Source organism: Camelus bactrianus, chromosome 16, assembly GCF_048773025.1.
Source record: "Camelus bactrianus isolate YW-2024 breed Bactrian camel chromosome 16, ASM4877302v1, whole genome shotgun sequence".
Lineage (NCBI taxonomy): Eukaryota > Metazoa > Chordata > Mammalia > Artiodactyla > Camelidae > Camelus > Camelus bactrianus.
The window spans coordinates 33773150-33785486 of NC_133554.1; positions in this window are offsets into that span (position 1 = coordinate 33773150).

A 12337-nucleotide genomic window follows, 5' to 3' on the forward strand; every position below is an offset into this window, starting at 1 on the left:
CTCACTGTGGAAAATAGCTGTTTATGATTTATATTTTCATGATTATATACATGGTGCATTAGATACAAAACAGTAAATTCTCAATATTTGTGTTAAGTGATCCTTATTTCTCTAGCGAAGGGGCAGTACCACTGACATTTTGGGCCCAATAGTTCTAGTACCCTGTAGGGGGTTTAGCAGCATCTCTGGCCTCTGTCCACTCTGGCAGCAGCATATCTATAGTTCGGATAACCAGAAGTGTCTCCAGACATTGCCAAGTGTCATCTGAGTACAAATCTTTGCTAGCGACAAAAAGGATTAGCTACATAATTGTAGTAGCTTTCCATGCTAAAATTTTGTTTCAAAGTGAGTAGCAAATTAATTTTATAAAAATTAAGTTTTATAAAAATCCCAAACACAATGAAGTTATATTTGTAACTTATACAAACTCCAGAAAAGGTAGTGATTCAAATACACCGCTTTCAATAAGCTGTATTTTATTGCAGGATAAATCTCTAGGAAAAGGAAAAGGAAAATACTGCCTCAATTAGCTACTAGGTATCTAATTAGCAGGAGTAACTAGTAGAGGTTAGAATAATAATAATGAATAAGTCACTTCTACATAACCTCTAAACCTTATGAATTGTTATTTAAACCTTCCAGAGCCCCAACCCTGCCCTCAGCTGTCCTAAGAGGCTCACTTTCATGATGTTCATAAACAAAACATACACCTGTATAGATCTGGGTAGATTTTGGAGGTAATCTTTCCTCAGAGCAGAATTGATTAGATAAACTTTTGTGGTCTCAAAAAATTCTAGATTATAAGCTCAAAGTTTTTACCTCCACATATAATTATAATGTTTAATGTGAAAAGGAATACTCTCCTATTTACATACCTCCCAGTTTAATTCTGATTTTCTATGCGAATTCAGTACCAGAAGAAATAAAAGATAGCCTTTCACATGACTTGAAAGGGATTACTCCTCTTATTAATGTGTAATTTGAACTAATTGAGTATTATACTAAAATACTGAATTTTATTTGAAACACCCACACTTGACTATAGCTGGCTATCTTACTTCCACTGATTCTTAGTCTCTCCTTTCTACTGGGTGGGTGTAACTGTCTTCTGACTGGTGTTTGCACCTGTAGTCTCTTCCTTTCTCAGCCATCCTGTACGGTCACCAGATTAACTCTCCCGAAGTGGTTCTCACTTGGGAACTTACTTAAGAAATGCTCAGCTCTGCTCTGGACCAACTGAACCAGCAACTGTGGGGCACAACTTGTGCTTTAACAAGCCCTCCAAGTGACTGATTCTGCTGCAGGCTTGAGTCTTGTCCGAGAGCACTGCTGTGGGAATGGGGCAGCCTGGCCTGTTACCCTCAGCGTGGCCTTCGAAGCCCTAGATGACCTGGCCCTAATCTCCTACTCTTCCTACTTGTACTCTCCAGGTACTCAAAGCATGTTTCCCGTGTTTTGCCTCTCTCCTACCTTCTTTTTGCAAATTTATTCTTCCCAAGATGTCTGTCTGATGACATACAGGGGCTCTTTGAGGTCCTGTTCAAACAGCACTGCTCTAATAACATTTTCCCTGATTCAATTTGAAGTCTTTCTTCCCTCTTCTGAGCTCCAAAACCAACTTAGAGCTCTCACTGCCCCTCTCCACTTCTTTTTTTCTTATATAGCTTTTTTTTGCAGCCCATTTCCTGAGTATAAACTCCTTGAATGTATGGACTAGACCTGCTCATGTGCATTGTCTATCATGTTTAAAGCCAATGCATGGACATTAAGCAAAGTCAGACAGTTTTAAAAATAAACAACTATTTGGGGAGTGAACAGGAGAAAAACGACTGTTTTAGGAGAAACATAGGTCTATTACTTCACAGCTCCCTTTTCCACGCCTCTGCAGCACCCTGTCATCCACTCAGTGCTTGCGCATGATGGTCTGAGCTTATGTTTATTTTCCCTGTGAGATCAGGAGTTGCTAGAAGGAGCTCCGTCTTACCCATCTTTGAGTTCACAACACTAGGCACACTGCTTGGCATATTCTTTCTTACTGTTATTTTTTTTTAATATCATCCTGTAGCTCCTGCCTGAGAATATGACCTGAAGAGAGAAGACGGACCTGCCACTGAAGTAGGACCTGAATCTGTAGCAGCCCTGCTCCCCAAGTTACTAACCCCTGTGAGAAGGAACACACATACCTCTATACATTTTATAAACAACTAAAAGAATTAGCACTCTTTTAGCATCATCTGCATTAGCAAGCTTCTCTGAGTGTAAATATCTCATTAACTCTCTAAATAACTTACACATTACTGTGGATCTCTTACATTGCTAGTTCTTTCTTATATCTCTATTTCAATTTTAGATAGGATGTAGTGTAGAAGTATATTCATAAAAATTTAAATACAAATAAAGTCAAAGCATTATTTGTTTTTCTTTTTTTCATCCAGCCTTCTTGCCCAAAAGATGGGAAGATGCAGTCAACTCCTCCAAAAAAAAAGGACACAAAGAGGCAGACAAGAAAATCATTACAAGTCTCTGCCCAGGGAAGGCAACAGTGCCAAGTGTTTCCTTGAGGATACGCACAAGACGGTTCTTCCCTCACCAGGGGACCAGTCCCAGGCGTCCAATCTGCTCCAGAAGCTAGGTGGTAGGAGAGCCAGCCTTAGGCTGGGTCCCACCCCTGGCTGGACTCCTGGGGCTGGCCCAGGCTGGGAGTGGGCTTCCTTCTCACTGCAGGCTCCCTGGGGGAAGTGGAACCAGCAGAGGAGCCCCTACTAGAGGAAGATCATGAAAAGAGAAGGGAGCCACCCTAGCCCTGGTCCCCATCGTTCCATGCTTCCCCCTGATCTAGATCAATCTGACCTGGGCTGACCCTCCCCAACCCACTCCCGCCCATGTCTTCAGAAGGCTGGCCTAGGGGAGCCCCTGTGTGAGGCACTGGCCTCAAGACCTGACTCTGTAAGGTGTTGACAAAAGAAAAAGTAGACATCGAGGCAACAGGAGAGGAACAAAGCAGCCAACACTGGAAGGGACTCAAGACACCAGGACAATCCCATCCCCTACCACTGGGGCACTGGAGCCCCAAAAGCCTGCTGGGCCCTCCAAAACCGTAACAGCCCCTAGAGACCTGGACCTGCCCCTCTCTTCACAAAGACCTTTCTCACCAGAGCCTCCTCATCTTCTGCTGGGTGGGGAAGAAGGGGCCCAGTAGACAATGGGGGAACAATCCTTCGGTGCTGCCCTTCCTGAACACCTCCCCAGGGCACTCCCCTCAGGTTCTTGGGTCTCTCCCTCTCTGTAAAGCACACTACAAACACATCACTGTTCTGAGCAGACAATGCCTCGCTCACTTAAGACCTGTCCTTAGTCCCACTACTCAATCACAGCCCCTAGCCCCTTCCCCCCCTCTATTCCACATCAGGTCTCACCCTGCTCCTATTCTAATTCATGCTACGAAGCCAGCTACTCTGCACCCCTCACCTCCAATGGCAACAGACCTGTTCCACCCAGCACCTAAACACCACAGCTGTCCCCAGTTACTCCCCAATCTGCACTCCCATCACTCTGCTACACTCCCACCTGCCACCACTAACCACTTGGCCCAGCGGAGCTCTGTAACTTTCCTCTTCACTCTGCCTCCACCATTCTCTTCCTCATACCCCATCACCCTTCCTCCACACTCGGTACCCCAACCTCTTGACCCGTGCAGTCCCAGGGCCCAGGCGCTACTGACCGAACATGCCCAGGCCACGGGAGGCCGCGCCGAACGCGGGCACCAGGGGCCTGTGGATTGAGTACATGGTCGGGCACACGGCTGGGGTAGGGAAGCGGGTCCTGACCAGGGCTCGTACCTCCACAGCGGCAGCCGCCGTTCCGCCCGCCGCCGGCTCCCCTGCCGTTGCCGCTCCCCGCCCCGGGGCAGCTGGAGGCCTTCGCCGCTGCCCCGCCCCACCTCGGGCCGCCCCAAGCAGGGCGGGGGTGGTCTCTGCCAGGCGCGCCTGCGCACAGCACCGCCTGCCTCCCGCCGCCCGAGGGCGGGGGAAATCGCAGCACTCCGGAACCCGCCTCGCCCCCAGGGCGCGCGCGAGGGGCACATTACTGGACCCGCGGCACCAAGGCAATCCGGCCTGACCCTTCCCTCTCCGTCCTCCTGCGCGGAGCCAGGCGGACGAGGCAGGCGGGGTGCGGCGCGCGTGCGCGCGGGCGGCCCCCTCCGTTCTCCGATCGCTTCTTCCCTCCCTCGCAGCTCCGGTGGGTAAGGGCTCTCGCCCGGGCACCCTAGCTGCCGGCGCGGCGCCTTTGTGGGCCTGGGCCGGCGGCTCAGCGCTGAGTCCACCTCTGGCCCCGAGCGGGCTGACGGACCAGCGTGCGTGCGCGCGAGCGGTCGAGAGCGCCCCGGGCTGAACCACCGCCGCCTTCCCGCCCCGCCACTACTACGCGCTCCCTTCGCCACCCGCACCCCACACCCAGCCAAAGCATTATTCTTTATTGATTTGTTTGTGCGGGGGGGTCACCTTGCAGCGCCAGGCTCGTGCCGGGGTAGGGTGTTGTCACCTGGCCCGGGACTCCCAGTTATTGGGGCGAGGGCGGCTTTCTGCAACCCTCCCTCCACCCTGGCCAGCTCACCTGCAAGGCCTCGGTCCTGGGTCCGGAACTCAGCTCCCACACCAGCAAGGTTTTGTCACTCCGGGTGGCAACCGCAAAAGGCACCAACTCCGCCATCCCACTAGTAGTCACCACGTGTGCGCGCTCAAGCGCCAGCAGCCCTGCGCCTGTGCAAGGATCGCCCACGCTGTTTTTTTTTTGTTGTTGTTGTTGTTTTTTTAAAGGGGCAGGTGAGAGGGGCTGGGCCAGCTCGGCGGGGGTGGAGCGAGGGCGGTGCTCTGACCTCTCCTTCGCCCTTCCCGCTCCGGGCGGTTCTTGGCCTCTAGTGACCCTCTGCCAACCTCGCAGCCTCTAGGTCTGGGGTTTAGTGCTTCTGTTCAAGTGTATTTTTAGGGTAGAGTCCAAAGAGTGAGTTCACAGGATCAAGTAGTGCAGATGTCTTTATAGCAGATGGCTTCATTTTCAAATTCCCACAGAAAACTAGAGCACTAGGTAGTTACCACTAATACCCACGGAACTTTAAAAATTTAAATTTCCCAACTCTTTGTGGAATGTAACTGCTAAAGATGAAATCCTTTGACCTAAGAGTGTTTGCATGAGTTTTAAATATATCAAGGTATAGCTCATTAAATCTATCAACTATCTTAACATGAAATCATTAAAAAGAATTCCCTGACTTTCCTTCATGATTTTGATGAATTATGTATGTGATCTGGTGGAGGTCAGATGATGTGGAAGTTGGGAGGCAAAGTGAGAAGGAGAGAGAAGTTTGGAAAAAGTTGGTCCAATTAGGGCACCAACATTGGAGCTCATGGTGCCTGAGAAGGGATGTTCTAGGCATCCTAAAAGTCAGGCGTTACCTGTGTTATCCTATGTTACCAGGGAAATAGAGTAGATCCCTTGACGTTTCCAAACAATGGTCTTCAGACCCATGCTGCGCTGTGATGAAGTTTTTACTAGTTCTCAGCAAAATGGGAAAAGGACAATATAATCAAGGTTTACATCTTTTTTCCACGGAACAAAATCTATTTCTTTGTATTATCCTACAAGTTATGACCTTCCTTCAATTTGATGCTAAAAATTGTCTTATGAAGAGATACTGATAAAGGATAGTTGTTTTGATTAATACTTGGGCTTTAAAATTAGAAGTTAGAAACTTCACAGTCTTAGTTTTTTTTCTTTGGCATTTTACTGGTCTGTGAAATCCAAAAGTCTGGGAATCATTGAATAGTCAAATCACTCATTTTATAGCTGAAGGAATTAAAGCTCAGAGTAGGATTATGAGTGGCTCAATAAAACCCTAGTTTAGTCAGACAGGACTGATGGTGGCTCTCTATAGGGCATTCCTCCAACTGTCCCTTTTCTGTCTTTGCAGTGTCCTTAAGCAGGTTTTACTCCACATCAGCACCTTCTGAGCAAAGCAGATCCTGAAGCTTTTTTAATCATCTAGATTCTAGTCTATTCTCCCAAAGTACCCCCAAATCACTGGCACCTGGCACCATTTCTCCCCTCCCCTTCACTACCTTCTCCACTGCAATATACCAGACCCTTAGCCCCACCCATGACCTACTCCTGAGCTTTCTTCAAAAATAGTTGGCTTTGGAGGAATAACTTAAATCCTGGTACTGTTTCAAACCAGTAATTATAGGTTTTATTACCATTATATTCATTGTATGTATCCATTCATTGTTTCCATCATGCATATATGTCTCTGCTTCCCCAGCTAGATTATGAACGCCTCATGAACAACAGTTATGCTTTGTCTGCTAGTCCCGAACACACTCCTACTCTGTTAGGTACTCAAATACGCGTGGAATTAATAATGAATACGTTAACACAGTCTTTGCACAAGGAATGCTTTACTAATTCCAAAAATATAGGAACTTCTTCATTACAGTCTTCTTGGTTTGCAAATGACAGTCAGGGAACCAGGGGCCCGGGCCTGGATAGAACAAGGACGAAGCCCTAGAACACCATTTATTTCTGCGGCCCTGGTCAGTTTTATTTGTAAACAGAAAGGGAAGAAAATAACAGGAAGTGGAGGCAAGAGGAAGAAGAAATGAAGAATTCTGAAGTGAGGAGAGGAATTCTGGAGTGACCCCACCACAGGCCTGTACCCTGCCTCATCCCACATGGCACCCTGTCATCCAGCAGGAGAGTGTCTGGCAGTGCAGCCTGCATTTTACCCTGTGGAGAGAAAGAAGACCAGTTCTTGCTTCCACCGTACCAGCTGCTTCCCCGCCCACGTGACCCGGAACTTAGTGAGGCTTCAGCACAGAGCAACGCCCAACATCCCCTTCATGCCCAGCAGTCTAATCTGTCCTCCTTTGGCGCCTCTGATTCTTCCTTTAAATTCCCTTATTTGTGTTGTTTGCCCTCTTCCCCCATTCAGTTTGCTTCCACATTTCTTTTTTTTTTTTAATAGATGTACTGAGGATTGAACACAGGACCTCCTGCATGCTGAGCATGCACTCTACCACTGAGCTCTACACCCCTTGCCACAGGCTTTTAAATTTTTATTATTATTATTGTTATTTGCTTCCACATTTTCAAATCCTTATCTCCCTCTGAAGGAGGAGAGCACTGTGTTGCACGACTGAGAGTTACTATAAAAAAAAAAAAATCCCAGAGGCAGCAGATCTAAAGGAAATCATCACTGGCATAAAAGAAGTGGGGCAGCAGGCCCCTCAGTAGTGGAAGAGCCTGGGGCAGTAATCAGAAAGAGCTTCCCAATAGACAAGGGTGTTTCCTTTCTGTGGTCGATGAAATGAATGCCTGCTGGTGGCTGTACTGCGTGCTAAGGGTCTTATAGATACTCATTCATCAACACGTAAGTATTGAGCACCAGCTGTATGCTAGGTACTGGACTAGACACTGGTGACACAGAAAATCAAAATGACTCCAACCCTCCAAGGGCTTCCAGAGAGTTAAGTGTAAATAGGTCATCTTAGTCACTCTGGGAGCATCGGTATCAGACAGGTGGTTGTTCCGGAAAGGGTCCCTCCTTAAAAAAGCTTTATCTTTCCAAAGCTAGCATGCACGATGCACTGGGGGAAGGTGCATCAGCAGCATTCCTGACTGTCTCCACCAGAGAAAGGAATGATGGTGAGAGTCTCACTTCTGAGGCTTGTGCCATCCAAGAAGGGGCCAGGGAGACATCAACATCCCTGATCAGTTACCATCCACATGCCAGGGCCACTGCCCTTTGTTTTGTTTCCCTTATTCCCCGTCTTCCAGTTTATCTCAGCATCTTTCTCCCCACCTTATCCCTGCTCCACCCACCCACTTGCCACCCTGCCATGCAGTCTCCAGCTTGGGAGGAAAAGAGCTCCCAGTCCTAGGCCCCTGCCCCTACCAGGGCTTCACTTACTTCCTGTCCCACCTTCCATCTTCCCCTGCCCACTTCACACACCCCACACAAACACAACACACAGACACACACCCACTTCCCATCCTAAGCCTGGCTTAGCCCCTTCTTTCTCCTGACTTCAGCATACAGGCAGTAGGGCTGGTTGACTGCAGAGGAGTGGAAGAGCCCGGCTGGGCTGGAGGAGCAGAAATAAGGCTTCAGAATAAAGCCTGTGTGTGTGTGTCTGTGTGTTTGTGTGTCTCCCCAGAATGCGCCCTGAATGTCAGTCTGGAACATGCTGTAACAAGCTGGCCCCACAGCTCAGCGCTCAGGCTGGGACTGGGTGGAGGTACCGCCACAGCAGCAGGAATAACTGGGCTAAGAGCTATGCCTCCCAGACCAAGGGGTTCTCTGCACATTTACTAAGCACCTACTATTGCCTGGTAGTCACTGAGTATTCATTCATCTGTAGGATACAGAAAAGAATCAGAAAGTGATGTTTACTAGAATCAGCTGTTTCATGGGGCAAGGAGGTGTCCGGGGAGAGGGAGGAGATCACTGTGGCCACGGTCTCCTCTGTAGCTTGAACCTGAAGGAAAAGATCATCGTACCCAGTCCCCTGCCTCCAAGCTTTTAAAGGCAGGGATTTCTCTGTTTGACAGATCTCCAGGAAAAGAGATTCTCCAGCCTCCCTTATATGAATACCCTTGTCTCCTTATTCTAACACTGGTAAACTCCTGAAGTCTAGCCTCAATTCGCATCCCTGTGGTTTCAATTCATTTCTCCTGCCCAGAGCTCCATGGAAACAGACACCTTGGGCCCAAGAACACATATGGTTAATTCAACCTTGCAGCTTTCTGGGGCCCCAGAGTAAAGAAAGAAAGGGCACCCAAGTCATCCCATAGACAGGAGTTACTGGCAAAGAGAGATCCACTGAGGCGAGCTTGTGGGAAGGTGGGGAGGTGCTTCCTGGGGAAGGTGAATGGGAAGCCAGGCTGCCCTCCCCTGCTCACCTCCCTTCTCACCCTCCACGAGGCCTCTGGGCCATATAAGGAGGTGCAAGAGTTTCTGCTGTGTGTTCACAACCAGCCCTTTCTCTGTGGGGTCCCCTTTCCCAGAGGCAAGCAGACATATAGATCTGCACACACTACATGCACGCACACACATACAAACTTCCATGCTCACACGTTAGGGATATACACGCAGGGACACAGATCCAGATACACAAATGCAGGCTGTGTCAGCGCTCTCTCCCCAGCCCACTCAGATACACACACACCCCCTTCTTCCCTCCTCTGCAGCCTAAGCGGGGATGGCCACCTCCATATGGGGAGACCTGGTGAACAGATGCGATGCTAAACTTCAGGCCGACGCTGGTCCCTTTTCAGCACACAGCCGCTCTCCCCTGGCGTCGCAGCAGCGGGGAAGGAGCACAGACCTAAGCCATTCCTGGTGGCAGACGGGGCGGAGCCAGCCTTAGACTCGGGGCGGGGGCCTCTGTCCCGGGTCCTGCCCTTAAGAAGGCCCCTGCTCTAGTCGTCCCGGGGTTGCGCCCCTCCACACAGGGCCAAGGGGATGAGCCTACACAGAGTTCGCACCTCTCCCCTCGGAGACCACACTCCGGGGACGTGCCCGGCACCGACCCTGCTTCTGGGGCCTGGGGGGTCTCTTACTTGGGCTCTTCCTCCTGTTCGGACAGCAGCACCGCTTGGTGTGCGCACACTCAGGCAAAAGGTGACGAGGAGCAGTTGTGGGAAAGGGACGCACACGCCAGGGACACGAGAGCTGGGGTGCCTACACGCATGCTGGAGGCCCTTTGTGGTGTGAGGGGAGCCAGGAGTGTGAAGGGGATGGCCCAGGGGCTGGAGGCCAGGGAGCAGTTTTCCCTGAGGCTGCCAGAGGCTGCTGCGTTCTGAGAAGGAGTCAGAATTCTCAATTCTATCTGGCTTTTCAGGTCACTGTGGAGGTATACTGGTCCGGTGTCTTACTTAACAGTTAGCTTGGCTCATAACTTGTTTAGATCTCTGTCCATGGGACTCCTTTTGCACCGCTGCCCCTGCCCACTGGTGCTTGGGTGGGGGAACTTGCTGAGGGGGGGTCCCCTTCAGGCCTGGGGAGAGGATACTGGTGGCAGAAGTGCTTCCCAAAGGCTTCTGGCTGGAGTGGGCCCTGGCATCAGCGGGAGCAGGAGCAGGGCAGGACAGTGCAGGCCCCAGAGGTGAGGGTGGGGTGCTCTTGCCATTTTTTGCCGCCCTTTGTCCAGGGGAGGAGCCTCGACACCAGAGGCTGCCCATGGCCTGCTCCTGTGGGTGTGTGCCCGGCTGGCCAGGGGAGGGCTCTTAATTACAGAGGCAGCTCCAGCCACACTTCACTGCAAGGCGTGTGGGCAGGGATGGAATGTCAAAGGGAAAACAGGGAGACAAGAAAACAGATAGAATGGGCCAGAAATAGCACGGGCCAGGGTGAGATACCAGGGGCCCGTGGTGGTGGACGGGGAGGGGAAGGAGGTTCAGGACCTCTCCAGAGAATGTCTATTCCTGGGTCACCCCCCCCTTACCTGCACCCAGCCCCCCAGGGTTCCATCTCAGAGCTTCAGGAGCCCATCAGGGTGCGCCCCAAGCAACAGGATTCTTGTATTCTGGAGTTGGGTCTCCGAGCAACCCCTGACCTGACCTGCCCTGAGCGGGTTGGGAGGATAGCAAGGCCTTGCCAATTGAGTCACCTCGCCTCCTGCTCCTGGCCTGGGTGACTCTACTCACAGGCTGACACAGCTGGGGCCCCACCCACCCTCCAGCCTGCCTGCCCCTCCCTCCCCCAGCAAGCCAGGAGAGATGCCTGTCCGGACACGCGCCCTTCCCACGGAGAGTGAGCCCTTCCCAGGGAGAGTCCACCCCTCCCCTGCCTGCACACCAGCCTGTGTCCCCAGGGTTTAGAGGCTAAACTGTGGCCCCTCCCCCACCTCCACACTTATTGATGAGAGGAGATGGGTGCAGAGGGAGGGAGGGAGGGAAGGACCTGCACCCTCACCATGCCACCCAGGGGAGACCAGACCCCAATGCTGTGATTCTCCAAACAAGAAATGTTTATTGAGCACCCACTGCCAGTGTGCCAGGAACCGCTGGACTCCTGGCCCAGTGCTCTTCTGATGCAGCCCCTCTGCTGTCTCTCCAATTCAGGCTGAGATCCCCAGCTAGGAAGAGCTGGACTCTTCTCCTTCAGGAGACTGGCTTGGGGGGCATGGGGAGGAGAGCAGGCTGTCAGCAGCTGCAGCACCATCATCCTGTGGTCCAGAGACCCAGAAACAGGCAGGAGGGGTCTGGGGGTTACTGAGTCCAAACTCGTCTGCTGGCCACACGACAGGTCAATAAATTGGAAGACGAGGTGCTGGGGCAAGGAATAGCGACTTTATTTGGAAAGCAGGCAGACCCACTGAGAGGATGGCCGACTAAATATCTTGGAGAACCATCCTCCCCCAGTCAGAATATAGGCTCCTTTTACACACAAAAAAATGGGGGTGGGGTTTAGTTGTTATAAACTTCTTGCTGCAGGAATTCTTTGTTCTTGCAGCTGTCCATGTGGGTCAGGTCATGGTGTCCCTGTAAACCTCCAACGAAACAAAGATTATGCTCTATTCTGCAACTTGTTGTCTTTGTATAAGTGCAGAAGTGTTAATATCCTTAAAGGTCAGAACCTTGAGAAAAGGTTCTCCTGTTTACCAGACAGGCTAAAGGCAACAATGTATTACAAAAGGTGCAGAGCTAGCAAGAATAAACCTAGAAAACGGCACAGTGGTTAAAACTAAAGGAACAGATCCAGCATAGTCAGATCTGCTCTCCTCTATTACAAAATTATCTGCAAATCACGCATCTGATAAGGGCCTAGTGTCCAGAACAGGTAAAGAGCCCTTTCAACTTGTATCAATTTCCTCAGGCTTCTATACCAAGTGCCAGAAGCTGTATGGCTTAACATAACAGAAATGTATTACAGTAGCTCCCCCTTATCCCCAGTGGATGCCTCAAACCATGGATAGTACCAAACCTGTACATACTATGTTCTTCCCTATGCATACATACCTATGATAAAGCGTAATTTATAAACTAGGCACAGTGAGAGATTAACGACAACCACCAAGAATAAAACAGAACTATTATAACAATATACCATAATAAAAGTTATGCGAATGTGGTCCCTTTCTCTCAAATTTGTACACATTCGTATATTCTACAAATTTAATGCCTTCCCTATCTTAACTAGGCACTTGTCATGCTCTGTGGCCATAACTTCTGCAGTCTGAGATGTGACAGTCAAGCTAAAACAAATTTCTTTTTCTTCGTTACAATCTCAAGGGTAGGGGGAGGGTATAGCTCAAGTGGTAGGGCACATGCTTAGCATGCA